At 40.5% G+C, this 16,161-nt stretch overlaps 2 protein-coding genes across 6 annotated transcripts in view; one reads left to right on the top strand and one right to left on the bottom strand.

Moving 5' to 3' along the window:
* The window catches only part of pphln1 (periphilin 1), a 173,200-nt gene that overhangs the window by 85,562 nt on the left and 71,477 nt on the right, over positions 1-16,161 (bottom strand). The window lies entirely within an intron of this gene.
* The window catches only part of prickle1b (prickle homolog 1b), an 80,799-nt gene that overhangs the window by 28,232 nt on the left and 36,406 nt on the right, over positions 1-16,161 (top strand). The window lies entirely within an intron of this gene.

Genomic DNA, 16,161 nt, shown 5'->3' with positions numbered 1-16,161 from the left:
ACAGGTGTCAAACTCAAGGCCTGGGGGCCAGATGTGGCCCGCCACTTTATTTTATTTGGCTCCTCGGAAGCCTGGAAATAATATGTACCAATAAAGTACTGTAACTTTTTTTTTACTAAATGTATTATTTCTTTCTATTTTGGGAGAAAACAAATACCGTGTTTCCTTGAATTGCCGCCAGGTATATAGTACGCGCCTGCCTAGAATCAAACTCGTTCCGCAAAATAATTAGCGCATGCTTAGCAATACCGCCGGCTCAGGATTAACGCCGGGTCAAACTCGTTTCGCCAAATATTATTTTCATTAGCGCATGTCTAGAATTTCCACCGGGTCAAACTCGTCACGTCACGAGTGACACTTCACCTGTCATCATTTTCAAAATGGAGGAGGCTGATTTCAATCATTTGAAATTTCATAAAGGGAAGAAGATTAAGAGCTATTCAGTAGGATTTAAGGTCCAAGCTATTGAATATGCTAAAAATAACAGTAAGCAGCTATGTTTTATTAATATACCGTAGCTGCGTGTGTCAAATACGAGTCATTAAATGACTCCCGCCTCCTGGTGGTAGAGGGCGCTAGTGATCCTTCTTGCGACTACTCGGCTGCAGAAGAAGTGACAACAAGCAGCGATCGTTTATTTTTTCCTCTCGCTTGCACTTTTAACATGGAGGATTACATATCTAAAATAAAACAGTTTTCTAAACTGGACTTCCAATCGAAGCAGGAGGTAATAAAGGAAGATCTCCATCGAGACAGAGGGACTTTTAAAACTGAAGAAAGATAAGGAAGACTTCTATAAACAAGTTATCGATGCTTTTGATCAGAAGGAGCTGCGCATGGACTTCATTTATAAGTAAAGATAAGACCTAATAATGATTTCAAAGCAAGTTATCCATCAAATTGTGCAATGTAGAAGTAGCAATACATTTCATGGTAAAATTTTAAAATGCAAAAATGAAATGAAAAAAAAACAATTCTCTTTAAAAAATAATAAATTATGGTGCCGTTTTGGCATTTACAGTAATACACAGACAAATCTACAGTTGTTGATTTTGAGTAAAAAACTAACTGGCAGCTCAGTTGCCAAAACTTTACTGTAAAATTGCATTTTTTTTCACAGTAAAAAAAAGTACATTTTACAGTAAAATTTTGGCAACTGAGCTGCCTTTTTTAAAACCATAAAAGCAGCAGTACTGTTTTTCCATAAATTGTAAAAATACAGTAACTTTTGAGGGGAAATTATTGCAACTTACCATTTTCTTTGTTTTACATTTTAGTTAGAAAAAGTTATTTTCTCAGTTTTAACATTTTTAATCCAGAATAGACAAAACTTCATTATTTATGCTTGAATTAAGATTAAAGTAAATGACTGAAATAAGTAAATAGCTCTTGAAAGTAGGGACATTTTCAGAAATACAATTTTGCCAAGTGACAAGAAATTTGCAGTGTGCTAAAAAAAAAAAAAGCTTTTTTATGCACTTTCTAAATTCAAAGTTATACAGTACATACCAACAGTTTGGACACACCTTCTCATCTCTCAATGTGTTTTCTTTATTTTCATGACTATTTGCATTGTGTATTGTCATTGAAGGCATCAAAACTACGAATGAACACGTGGAGTTTTGTACAAAATAACTGACAAACATGTTTTATATTTTAGTTTCTGTCAGACTTGCCACTGACTGTCTTAGTTTTTCTTCTGTGTGTGTTTAGTATTTCCTGTTTTTAGTTCCTGTCAGCGCTCTTATTTTGTCTGTTTCCTGTTTTTTTCCCTGTGCGCTGTTTCCCTCCAGCTGCGGCCGTTTGGCACCTAACCAAACCTGGTGTCAATCAGCCCAATCCTATTTTAACCGGCCTTCCCATCCAGTCTGTGCTGGATTATTGATTTGTCATGTCGATGTCGCTCTTGTCGTTGCTACCTGTCGTATCACATCTTGTCTGTGCAGCGTTGCGGTAAACTATATTTGATAGTGCTTTGTAGCTTATTGTCTTTTGTTCCCTGCTTCCAAGTTTGTTTTCTTATTAGAAGTACGACTTCTGTTTTCCTTCCAGATACCTGTTAGCTTCACGCTCGGCCTTTTTGTTTGTTATCCGCCCACGTGCGCGCCTTTTGTTTGTACCCTTTGTTGGTTTTTGTCTCAGTGTTTTAAATCATGTTTTCTAACTCCCTGCCTGCCTCTATCTCTGCATCTTGGGAATCATCAACAACAATATTTGACAGAATAATCCAACACAGACTTGATGGGAAGGCCTGTTAAAATAAGAATCGGGCTGATTGACACCAGGTGTGGCTAGGTGCGCACAGGGAAAAAAACAGGAAACAGACAAAATAAGAACTAAAAACAGGAAATACTAAACACACACAGAGGAAAAACTAAGACAGATAAACTGTCAGTGGCAAGACTGACAGTTTCTTCAAAATAGCCACCCCTTTGCTTTGCACACTCTTGGCATTCTCTCCATGGGCTTCAAGCACACCTGTGAAGTCAAAACCATTTCAGGTGACTACCTCTTGAAGCTCATGGAGAGAATGCCAAGAGTGTGCAAAGAGTGGCTTATTTTGAAGAAACTAGAATATACAACATGTTTTCAGTTTTGTTGAGTACATAACTCTATAAGTTTTGATGCCTTCAGTGACAATCTACAATGTAAATAGTCGTGAAAATAAAGAAAAACGAATTGGATGAGAAGGTGTGTCCAAAAGTTGGCCTGCACTGTATGTATCAATCAAAGTTTACTTATATAGCCCTTAATCACAAATGTCTCAAAGTATGTGCAGGTGAACCTAATGTTGTGACCGGGTGAATCTATATGTTTACTGATTGATTGATTGATTGAAACTTTTATTAGTAGATTGCACAATACAGTAGATTTGTATTTGTAAAAAGCACTTTACGTTGAGCAAACCACCTCAAAGTGCCACGGTGTAAAAAAATAGTAGTAATAATAAAAAGATAATAAAAATAACTAAAATATAAAAATAAAAACCAGTAGCTAGAACCAGCATGCATGTCTTTAAAAAGGCTTTTTTTTAAAAAGATGGGTTTTGAAGACTTTTTTAAAAGCATCCACAGTCTGAGGTGCCCTCAGGTGGTCAGGGAGAGTGTTACACAGACTGGGAGCAGCGGAGCAGATAGCCCGGTCTCCCATAGTACAGTACATATTCCGTATAATTGACCACTAAATGGTAACACCCCAATAAGTTTCTCAACTTGTTTAAGTCGGGGTCCACATTAATGAATTCATGGTAAATGAAGTTCATGTTTGAGCAAATCTAGAAAAAAACATTGAGTTTACCGCTTTGAGGTATTTATTTAAACAATGTACATTTTGTAAAGATTTGTTACGATTCTTTTGGAGAGGGTGGGCCGGGGTTTCATTTGCAATCTGGTAACGCGTACGGCAGGGGTAGGGAACCTATGGCTCTAGAGCCAGATGTGGCTCTTTTGATGACTGCATCTGGCTCTCAGACAAATCTTAGCTGACATTGCTTAATCCGATAATTATGAATAATTTCGCTGGTAAAAATAATGTGGAAAAAATAAAACATTCTCATGCACAGGGCGATTGACTGGCAAAGACGAGCTTAAATACTGCCTCTGATTAGTGCTCGGGAAGCAGGTGAGCAGGCATTTTGTCCACCAGAGACAGGTGGACAAAATGAGTAACCAAGGAAACCAGACAAGGGAGTGGAAAAAAACAGGAACTTAAAGAGTCCAAAGGACAAACAGCACATGGCCAAACAAAAACATGATCAACAGACATGACATTTTATTTATTATTGGTTAACTTTAGAATAACTATGTTATTAAAAAGAATAACAGACTTAATATACTCAAAAAATGTTGGTCTTACTTAAAAATGCATGCATTTAGTTGTAATCAGTGTTAAAAAGTATAATATGGCTCTCATGGAAATACATTTTGAAATATTTGGCTTTCATGGCTCTCTCAGCCAAAAAGGTTCCCGACCCCTGGCCTACGGAATCAAACATCTTGCAGACATACTCAAAAAAACGAATTAGAATAGTGAACTTAGGATGGACGCCCCTGCTTATTTCAACAGAATGCAGGATTTAAACCTAAGCATATTATCTAGTCTTTTAAATGCAGATTACAATTACGACCGGTCCCCTTTAAACTTTAGTTTCATTATCGTCACACCTTTCAGGAAGGATACAAGTCATTTGTAGCCTACTTGTCAGTTCTCCTTGTGAGCAGAAACATCCAACACATCACCCTCCTGTTGACAAGCCCCGACAAACTAAATCACCAGGGAGCCCCATGTCTGAATCAGAAGGCGACGCGATTTACGACGCAGATTATCATAGCTAAGTATATCTGCTGTATCTATTTCAGCTTTTAATAAGCCTTGACCCCCCAGGCCAGATGCACAGCTGCGGACCAACCCCTTCAGACGTCTCAATATGCAACCAAGTCCGAAGTCAAAAGAGACATTGTGGACCAAAAATACCCCAAAAAATATATATATATCTATAAAAGCCTAATGTAAGTGTTGTAATGAAGGCAACACCTTAGGTAAGTGTCTCAGAGGGGGGATAACTCCTGGAAATAACTGGCTTAAAACTGCCTAAGATAAGTAAAGATGAGTGTGCCTAAATTAAAGGGGAACATTATCAGCAACCAACTATCGTGGGATCACACTCCTCAGCCTTCCCGGTAAGGTTTATTCAGGTGTACTGGAGAGGAGGCTACGCCGGATAGTCAAACCTCGGATTCAGGAGGAACAGTGTGGTTTTCGTCCTGGTCGTGGAACTGTGGACCAGCTCTATTCTCTCGGCAGGGGTGCATGGGAGTTTGCCCAACCAGTCTACATGTGCTTTGTGGACTTGGAGAAGGCATTGGACCGTGTCCCTCGGGAAGTCCTGTGGGGAGTGCTCAGAGAGTATGGGGTATCGGACTGTCTTATTGTGGCGGTCCGCTCCCTGTATGATCAGTGTCAGAGCTTGGTCCGCATTGCTGGCAGTAAGTCGGACACGTTTCCATTGAGGGTTGGACTCCGCCAAGGCTGTCCTTTGTCACCCATTCTGTTCATAACTTTTATGGACAGAATTTCTACGAGCAGCCAAGGCGTTGAGGGGATCCGGTTTGGTGGCCACGGGATTAGGTCTCTGCTTTTTGCAGATGATGTGGTCCTGATGGCTTCATCTGACCGGGATCTTCAGCTCTCACTGGATCGGTTCGCAGCCGAGTGTGAAGCGACCGTAATGAGAATCAGCTCCTCCAAGTCCGAGTCCATGATTCTCGCCCGGAAAAGGGTGGAGTGCCATCTCCGGGTTGGGGAGGAGACCCTGCCCCAAGTGGAGGAGTTCAAGTACCTAGGAGTTCACGAATGAGGGAAGAGTGGATCGTGAGATCGACAGGCGGATCGGTGCGGCGTCTTCAGTAATGCGGACGTTGTACCGATCCGTTGTGGTGAAGAAGGAGCTGAGCCGGAAGGCAAAGCTCTCAATTTACCGGTAGATTTACGTTCCCATCCTCACCTATGGTCATGAGCTTTGGGTCATGACCGAAAGGATAAGATCACGGGTACAAGCGGCCCAAATGAGTTTGGGTCTCTCCCTTAGAGATAGGGTGAGAAGCTCTGCCATCCGGGAGGAACTCAACGTAAAGCCGCTGCTCCTCCATATCGAGAGGAGCCAGATGAGGTGGTTCGGGCATCTGGTCAGGATGCCACCCGAACGCCTCCCTAGGGAGGTCTTTAGGGCACGTCCAACTGGTAGGAGGCCACGGGGAAGACCCAGGACACGTTGGGAAGACTATGTCTCCCGGCTGGCCTGGGAACGCTTCGGGATCCCCCGGGAAGAGCTAGACGAAGTGGCTGGGGAGAGGGAAGTCTGGGTTTCCCTGCTTAGGCTGTTGTCCCCGCGACCCGACCTCGGATAAGCGGAAGATGATGGATGGATGGATATCAAAAAAATATGTATATCTATACAAGCCTAATGTAAGTGTTGTAATGAAGGCAACACCTTAGGTAAGTGTCTCAGAGGGGGAGATAACTCCTGGAAATAACTGGCTTGAAACTGCCTAAGATAAGTAAAGATGAGTGTGCCTAAATTAAAGGGGAACATTATCAGCAGACCTATGTAAGCGTCAATATATACCTTGATGTTGCAGAAAAAAGACCATATATTTTTTTAACCGATTTCCGAACTCTAAATGGGTGAATTTTGGCGTATTAAACGCCTTTCTGTGTATGCCTCTCTGAGCGACGGCGTCAGAACGTGACGTCACATCGGTACTCAACGCCATTTTTCCCTACACATCAGACGCATCGAGTCAAATCACCTCTCATATTTTCAGTTTTTTCGACCGTTTTCCGATACCTCGGAGACATCATGCCTCGTCGGTGTGTTGTCGGAGGGTGTAACAACACCATCAGGGACGGATTCAAGTTGATTTACGTAGAATGTGCATCGATTAGCACGGCATGCTAATCGATGCTAACATGCTATTTAGGCTAGCTGTGTGTACATGTTGCAGCATTATGCCTCACTTGTAGCTATATTTACATCTAGCCTTTCCCTCCATCCACATTTAATGCCAAACAAACACTTACCAATCGACGGATTTAAGTTGCTTCAGTGTCAAGAGATGCAAAAGTCCCCCGTTTGGTTTTTACGGGCGATGCTAGGACAGAGATGGCAAAAATGTCTGGATATCCTGCGACACTCAAAGCAGATGCATTCCCAACGATAAAGTCAACAAAATCACAAAGGTGAGTGTTGTTGTTGTTATTGCTTTATGCGCTAATCAGTCATATTTGGTCGCGGCATGACTGCCAGCTAATTGATGCTAACATGCTATTTAGGCTACCTGTATGTACATTTGAGACTATATTTACATCCAGCGCTTCCTTCCACCCACATTTAATGCAAAACAAACACTTACCAATCGACGGATTTAAGTTGCTCCAGTGTCAATGCGAAAGTCCTAATCGGTTGGTCTGCACATTTTACCGACGATGCTAACGCAAAGATGGCTGAATAGCGTCAATAGTGATTCGCTCAATAGCTTCGGTTTCTTCTTCAATTTCATCTTCGCTATCTGCCTCCATACTCCAACCATCTGTTTCAATACATGCGTAATCTGTTGAATCGCTTAAGCCGCTGAAATCCGAGTCTGAATCCGAGCTAATGTCGCGATATCTTGCTGTGCTATTCGCCATTGTTTGTACTGGAATCGCTATGTGACGTCAGAGGGAAATGGACAGTGGCTTAAGCAAATATCGAAAATCAAGCACTTCAAAGCTTTTTTTAGGGATATTCCGGGACGGGTAAAATTAAAAAAAAAAAATTGAAAAATAAAATAAGCCACTAGGAACTGATTTTTATTGGTTTTAACCCTTCTGATATTGTGATAATGTTCCCCTTTGAAGGAATTGAAAATAATTTATAATGAACTTATTACAGTCATTGCAAGCTGGGTAATGTTTGCTGTGGTCTGGAACAACATGGCTCACAATCAGGAATAAAGCCAATATAACATACAGATAATGTGTCATGAGTCATGCAAATATGAGGCCACCTACTCAGTGGCCTAGTGGTTAGAGTGTCCGCCCTGAGATCGGTAGGTCGTGAGTTCAAACCCCCGGCCGAGTCATACCAAAGACTATAAAAAATGGGAGCCATTACTTTCCTGCTTGGCACTCAGCATCAAGGGGTTGGAATTAGGGGTTAAATCACCAAAAATGATTCCCGGACTCGGCCATCGCTGCTGCTCACTGCTCCCCTCACCTCCCAGGGGGGTGGAACAAGGGGATGGGTCAAATGCAGGGGTTGGTACCCGGTTGGTACTTTAACTTTAATGAATGAAATACACAGGGGACACAAGTACTGGGAATGAAATGAGCTCACATATACCTACAAACGAGGCATGATGATGCAATATATACACAAAGCTAGCCTCAATAGCATGTTAGCATCGATTGATAGCACTCCACGCAAGTCGAAAACGTCAACAAAGCTCACCGTTGTGCATTCACGCACAGCATAAAAGGTTTGGTGGACGAAACGAGACACGCGTCTTCCTGTGGCAGCGTCAGAGAAAGTTGTACGTGTAAACAAACTATATTATATAACAATTCTTCTCAACAAAAGATGTATAATCTTAGAGAAAAATTTAATTCAAACATTTGTACGCACGTAAAACACTTAAGGCCTTCCATGTATCAGTATGTGGAATTAAATGATGGAATGGATTAAGCAAAGAAATCAAACAATGTACTAATATAATCCACTTCAAGAAAAGTGTTTACAAAGTACAAATAAGAAGAACCATGATAAACATTCTACCTACTTCGATTATTAGCACTCCACGCAAGTCAGTACCATTGACAAAGCTCACAGTTGTGCATTCACCCACAGTATAAAAGGTTTGGTGGACAAAATGAGACAAACGCGTCTTTCTGTGGCAGTGTCGGAGAAAGTTGTACTTGTAAACAAACTATAATATATAACGATTCTTCTCAACAAAATTGGACGGATATAATCTTACAGAAAAATGTAATTGAAAACATTTGTACGCACGTACAACACTTAAGACCTTCAGTATATCAGTAAGTGGAATTAAATGATGGAATGTACTAATTCAATCCACTTCAAGAAACCCTTCAAATATAAAAGTGTTTACAAAGTACAAATAAGAAGAACCATGATAAACATTCTACCTACTTCGATTATTAGCACTCCACGCTAGTCAGTAACATTGACAAAGCTCACAGTTGTGCATTCACCCACAGCATAAAAGGTTTGGTGGACAAAATGAGACAAACGCGTCTTTCTGTGGCAGCGTCGGAGAAAGTTGTACTTGTAAACAAACTGTAATATATAACGATTCTTCTCAACAAAATAGGACGTATATAATCTTACAGAAAAATGTAATTTAAAACATTTGTACGCACGTACAACACTTAAGACCTTCAGTATATCAGTATGTGGAATTAAATGATGGAATGTACTAATATAATCCACTTCAAGAAACTCTTCAAATATAAAAGTGTTTACAAAGTACAAATAAGAAGAACCATGATAAACATTCTACCTACTTCGATTATTAGCACTCCACGCTAGTCAGTAACATTAATAAAGCTCACAGTTGTGCTTTCACCCACAGTATAAAAGGTTTGGTGGACAAAATGAGACAAACGCCTCTTTCTGTGGCAGCGTCGGAGAAAGCTTTACTTGTAAATAAACTATAAAAATATAATGATTCTTCTCAACAAAACAGGAGGAATATCATCTTCGAGAAAAATGTAATTTAAAACATTCGTACGCACGTACAACACTTAAGACCTTCAGTATATCAGTATGTGGAATTAAATGATAGAATGTACGAATTTAATCCACTTCAAGAAACTCTTCAAATTTAAAAGTGTTTACAAAGTACAAATAAGAAGAACCATGATAAAAATTCTACCTACTTCGATTATTAGCACTCGACGCAAGTCAGTAACATTAACAAAGCTCACCGTTGTGCTTTCACCCACAGTATAAAAGGTTTGGTGGACAAAATGAGACGAACGCGTCTTTCTCTGGGAGCGTCGGAGAAAGTTTTACTTGTAAATAAACTATGATATATAACGACAAAATATGAGGAATATAATCTTAAGAGAAAAAATGTACGCACGTACAACACTTAAGACCTTCAGTATATCAGTATGTAGAATTAAATGATAGAATGTACTAATTTCATCCAATTCAAGAAACTCTTCAAATTTAAAAGTGTTTACGAAGTACAAAGAAGTAGAATCATGATAAACATTCTACCTACTTCACTAATTATTGTTTATTTTTATTGTTATTACTTCTATTGTGAATAAATTGAAAACAGGAAGTGAACTAAAATTCCAGCAACGGCTAAGTAAAGGAAAAGGGGGTCGAAATTAAATAAGCTCTACTTCTTCCTACTCCTTTTCAAACACGTTGAATAGAGAAATTGGAAATTGTTTTAGGCATGCATGTTCCAAATAAACTTAAACTCAACTCAATGGTGAGTTCAAGGACAGCCGAAATCAGTAAGACAAAAGGGCGTTGGCCTTCATCAGTGAAGCATTAACACAAACAAATTAAACAGTTGCCTTTCTAACTATTAGGAGAGTTTGTGTCAAGTCTGTCCTCCTACAGAAACATTATTAAAACAACATACGGTAACAGTGGCCTGGTGGTTAGAGTGTCCGCCCTGCGATCGGTAGATCGTGAGTTCAAACCCCGGCCGAGTCATACCAAAGACTATAAAAATGGGACCCGTTACCTCCCTGCTTGGCACTCAGCATCAAAGGTTGGAATTGGGGGTTAAATCACTAAAAATTATTCCCGGGCGTGGCCACCGCTGCTGCTCACTGCTCCCCTCACCTCCCAGGGGGTGATCAAGGGTGATGGGTCAAATGCAGGAAATAATTTCACCACACCTAGTGTGTGTGTGACAATCATTGCTTAACTTAACTTTAGTATGGGGAACATATAAGGCTTAGATTTGGGGTTAGGGTTATTAGTAAGCAATAATTCTGAGCTTATTGAGGGAAGTCTCTTAGTTTACTAATTTGCATGTTAATAGGCAACTAATTAATGGTGAATATGTGTTCTCCATACTAAAGTGTTACCCAACATATATATTTAGAGCCCCGCCCTAAAGGCTTGGTGGAGATCTTGCTTGAGTTCTTGCCAGTTGAGCGTTAATTTTCCCCGACACTCTGAAACACTTCGGGACTTGCTAACCATTGGGGGTGTTACTTAAACGCCTTCGGGACAATGGAGGCCGCCATAAAAATGCCGTAAAATGCAGGAAATTGTCAAGTAAATGGCTCAGGGGCGCTTTGGAAGAGGCTGTGAAATACCGGCTTCAGTTACTCCCTGCAGTTGCAGCAATTAATGCATCCATTTTCTTCCACTTATCCGAGGTTGGGTCGCGGGGGCAGCAGCCTAAGCAGGGAAGCCCAGACTTTCCTCTCCCCGGCCACTTCAACCAGCTCCTCCCGGGGGATCCTGAGGCTCTTAAGAAACTGCTTTTCTTAAAAAGGCTATATGCAATTTGCTCAAAGTTACCCAAAAATTTTACAAGAACACCACTATCTTATCATTTGTGACTTAACATAACATATTTTTTGAAAATTCTGTATTTTTATTACCGTATTTTTTGGACATAAGGCGCACTTAAAATCCTTTCATTTTCCCAAAAATCAACAGCTAGCTGCGAGGTTTGTTCTCCTGGGATGCAAACGGATTACTCCGGACATGACTTGCAGGTAGGAACATGATTTATTCGTAGCAGGTAGCGGACAGCAAAACAAAGAAGCCAGGACAAGTGTGGCGAGAGAGGTGATAAAGTAGCTCTCTGATTAGTGGTCGACAACAGCTGAGCGTGCCGACCACTAACCAGAGGCAGGTGAACCCAGTCATTACCCATGGAAACTAAAACAAACCCAGAGGTGCACAAAACAGAACTAAGGGAGTCTAAAACTAACAGAAAATAACAAAACGGGATCATGACAGACGGTGCGTATGGCGTAATTCTGGTTGTGTATCAACTGTATAAAAAACCGACATCAATCTCTAAAGGATATCACCGCATGGGCTCAGGAACACCTCAGAAAACCACGTTTTCATGGACGCCCCTGCTTATTTCAGCAAAACAATGCCAACCCACATTCCTCGAAGCAATTTTATATGGTACATGGTGTAATGATAGGTGTGACCAGTAGATGGCAGTCAAACAAAAAAGATAGGTGTAGACTGCAATATGACAGCAGTAAACTACATCAAAACTGTATAAAAACTGAAATCAATTTCTAAAGGATATCACCGCATGGGCTCAGGAACACTTCAGAAAACCACGTTTTCATGGACGCCCCTGCTTATTTCAGCAAAACAATGCCAAGCCACATTCCTCGAAGCAATTTTATATGGTACATGGTGTAATGATAAGTGTGACCAGTAGATGGCAGTCATACATAAAAGATAGGTGTAGACTACAATATGACGGCAACAAACTACATCAAAACTGTATCAGAAACCGACAGCAATCTCTAAAGGATATCACCGCATGGGCTCAGGAACACTTCAGAAAACCACTTTTTCATGGACGCCCCTGCTTATTTCAGCAAAACAATGCCAAGCCACATTCCTCGAAGCAATTTTATATGGTACATGGTGTAATGATAAGTGTGACCAGTAGATGGCAGTCATACATAAAAGATAGGTGTAGACTGCAATATGACAGCAGTAAACTACATCAAAACTGTATCAAGAACCGACATCAATCTCTAAAGAATATCACCGCATGGGCTCAGGAACACCTCAGAAAACCACGTTTTCATGGACGCCCCTGCTTATTTCAGCAAAACAATGCCAAGCCACATTCCTCGAAGCAATTTTATATGGTACATGGTGTAATGATAGGTGTGACCAGTAGATGGCAGTCAAACAAAAAAGATAGGTGTAGACTGCAATATGACAGCAGTAAACTACATCAAAACTGTATCAAAAACTGAAATCAATTTCTAAAGGATATCACCGCATGGGCTCAGGAACACTTCAGAAAACCACGTTTTCATGGACGCCCCTGCTTATTTCAGCAAAACAATGCCAAGCCACATTCCTCGAAGCAATTTTATATGGTACATGGTGTAATGATAAGTGTGACCAGTAGATGGCAGTCATACATAAAAGATAGGTGTAGACTGCAATATGACAGCAGTAAACTACATCAAAACTGTATCAAAAACCGACATCAATCTCTAAAGAATATCACCGCATGGGCTCAGGAACACCTCAGAAAACCACTTTTTCATGGACGCCCCTGCTCATTTCAGCAAGACAATGCCAAGCCACATTCGTAAAAAAAAGTGTGCGGGTACTTTCCTGGCCCGCCTGCGGTCCAGACCTGTCTCCCATGGAAAATGTGTGGCGCATTATGAAGCGTAAAATACGACAGCGGAGACCCCGGAGTGTTGAACGACTGAAGCTCTACATAAAACAAGAATGGGAAAGAATTCCACTTTCAAAGCTTCAACAATTAGTTTCCTCAGTTCCCAAACATTTATTGAGTGTTGTTAAAATTAAAGGTGATGTAACACAGTGGTGAACATGCCCTTTCCCAACTACTTTGGCACGTGTTGCAGCCATGAAATTCTAAGTTAATTATTATTTGCACAAAAAAAATCAAGTTTACGAGTTTGAACATCAAATATGTTGTCTTTGTAGTGCATTCAACTGAATATGGGTTGAAAAAGATTTATTTATATTTACATCTACCACAATTAGCCAACTCAAATGGAAACGGGATTCGTACTAACAAACCATAAAATGACCCTTTGAAATGATTTCACCACGCACAATAATAGAGAAGGAAGTGTTGCATGTGAGCATACACGAATACAAAGTGCTTTTTTAAAAAATGTTTTGCAGAGGAACACAAAGGCTCCTCTTTTTTGTATTCCAAACAGTCGCACCCTCCCCGTTTCAAACAGGCATGTCCAGCAAAGAAGACGTCGCTCTTCCCCACGTCTCCCCTCCTCTTAAGCGAGTTAGCAGAGCCAGCCATTTCTCATTTGTAGCGACTAATTTGGCATGTGACAAACAGTCCTTCGCCATCCCCTCTGTTAAGTCACTTTGTCTGGGGGTGGGGGGCGGGGTCTCTTTGTCCCTCGCACAATTGAGTAAAGTCATTTTTCAGTGACGGAGCGTCTTGAATGATTTTTCAAGGCCTTCACAATGACGGACGATTGCAACTGTGTCCGAAAAAGACACCGCAGGGCGGACATTTTCGGAGACTTTCTCCCCCCCATAACGACACAGTTATCCTTGACACCAACCACCTCAACTTATTTTGTACATTTTGTAAAGCATATTGTATTTTTTCGAACTACAAACCGCTATTTTTTCCCCATGCTTGGAACCCCTGCGGCTTATAAAAAGGTGCGGCTTGTCTATGGATTTTTCTTCGCTAACGGCTACATTTCAGAATTTGCCAACCTTGAGACCTCCCGAATTCGGGAGATTTGCGGGGCAGGGGGGAGTTGAGGTGGGTGGGGTTTGGTGGTGATAGCAGGGGTGTATATTGTAGCGTCCCGAAAGAGTTAGTGCTGCAAGGGGTCCCGGGTATTTGTTGTGTTTTTTTTTTTTTTAAGCCCTTACCAACCGGCATAGCTCTACCAAGCGAGCTATGCCGGTTGGTAGAGCTATGCCGCTCTACCAACCGGCATAGCTCGGTTGGTAGAGCGGCCGTGCCAGCAACTTGAGGGTTGCAGGTTCGATTCCCGCTTCCGCCATCCTAGTCACTGCCGTTGTGTCCTTGGGGAAGACACTTTACCCACCTGCTCCCAGTGCCACTCACACTGGTTTAAATGTAACTTAGACATTGGGTTTCACTTTGTAAAGCGCTTTGAGTCACTAGAGAAAAGCGCTATATTAATATAATTCAATTCACTTCACTTTTAAAAGCATCGACAGTCTGTGGTGCCCTCAGGTGGTCAGGGAGAGCAAAGAGTGAGGAGTGTCCTGAGCAGATATCTAGATACCTAGTTTGATTGATGTAAAATGTTCTTTATCACATTGTTTACGTGTCTAATATAGATTAGATTGATTTATGATGGCTCAGGTGTTTCACTACACAGCAGATTGTATTTGTAAAAAGCACTTTACATTGAGTAAACAACCTCAAAGTGATACAGTGTGTTAAAAAAATTAAAATATAATAAAAATAAAAACTACAACAGCCTAATAGCTCAAACTAGTATGCATATATTGAAAAAGAGGCTTTTTTAAAAAAAAGCAGAGTTTTTAAGCCTTTTTTTAAAAGCATTCACAGTCTGTGGTGCCCTCAGGTGGTCAGGGAGAGCAAAGAGTGAGGAGTGTCCTGAGCAGATATCTAGATACCAAGTTTGATTGATGTAAAATGTTCTTTATCACATTGTTTACGTGTCTAATAAAGATTTGATTAATTTATGATGGCTCAGGTGTGTTTCACTACACAGCAGATTGTATTTGTAAAAAGCACTTTACAATGAGTAAACAACATCAAAGTGCTACAGTGTATTATAATACAAATAAAAACTAGAACAGCCTAATAGCTATAACTAGTATGCGTTCATTTAAAAAAAAGAGGCTTTTTAAAAAAAAGAAAGAATGTTTTTTAAGCCTTTTTTAAAAGCATCCACAGTCTGTGGTGCCCTCATGTGTTAAGGGAGAGCAAAGAGTGAGTGAGCAGATATCTAGATACCTAGTTTTATTGATATAAAATGTTCTTTATCACATTGTTTACGTGTCTAATTAAGATTTGATTAATTTATGATGGCTCAGGTGCGTTTCACGACACAGCAGATTGTATTTGTAAAAAACACTTTACATTGTGTAAACAACATCGAAGTGATACAGTGTATTAAAAAATATATATATAATACAAATAAAAACTACAACAACCTAAAACAACCTAATAGCTATAACTAGTATGCATTCATTTAAAAAAAGAGGCTTTTTTTTTTAAAAAAGAATGTTTTTTAAGCCTTTTTTAAAAGCATCCACAGTCTGTGGTGCCCTCGGGTGGTCAGGGAGCGCAAAGAGTGAGTGAGCAGATATCTAGATCCCTAGTTTGATTGATGTAAAATGTTATTTATCACATTGTTTACATGTCTAATAAAGATTTGATTAATTTATGATGGCTCAGGTGTGTTTCACGACACAGCAGATAGTATTTGTAAAAAGCACTTTACATTGTGTAAACAACCTCAAAGTGTACAGTGTATAAAATATAATAAAAATAAATAAAAATAAAAACTAGATCAGCCTAATAACTAGAACTAGTATGCATATCTAAAAAAGGTTTCTTTTTTTTAATTAAAGGGTTTTTAAGCCTTTTTTAAATGCATCCACAGTCTGTGGTGCCCTCAGGTGGTCAGGGAGAGCAAACGGCGGCATTGTTGTGTGTAGACAAGGATAAGGTTAGGTGTGATTTACCATGGATAACCTTATCGGGCTCAGTGTAAACGGGGCCTCAGTCTAAGTCTAGCATGACATAGATTGGGTAGAGTGCACGTATCATCTGGCACTCGTGTGCAGTCAAGGTGGGGGGCGGAGGGGGGGCGTGTGTGTTGGAAACGCAGTGGCAGGCTATTTGCTGGCGCAGGCCGGAATGAGGGCGGGGCCAG

The sequence above is a fragment of the Nerophis ophidion genome, linkage group LG10 (genome assembly GCF_033978795.1).
Source record: "Nerophis ophidion isolate RoL-2023_Sa linkage group LG10, RoL_Noph_v1.0, whole genome shotgun sequence".
NCBI lineage: Eukaryota > Metazoa > Chordata > Actinopteri > Syngnathiformes > Syngnathidae > Nerophis > Nerophis ophidion.
This window is presented reverse-complemented; position numbering and strand designations above follow the sequence as displayed.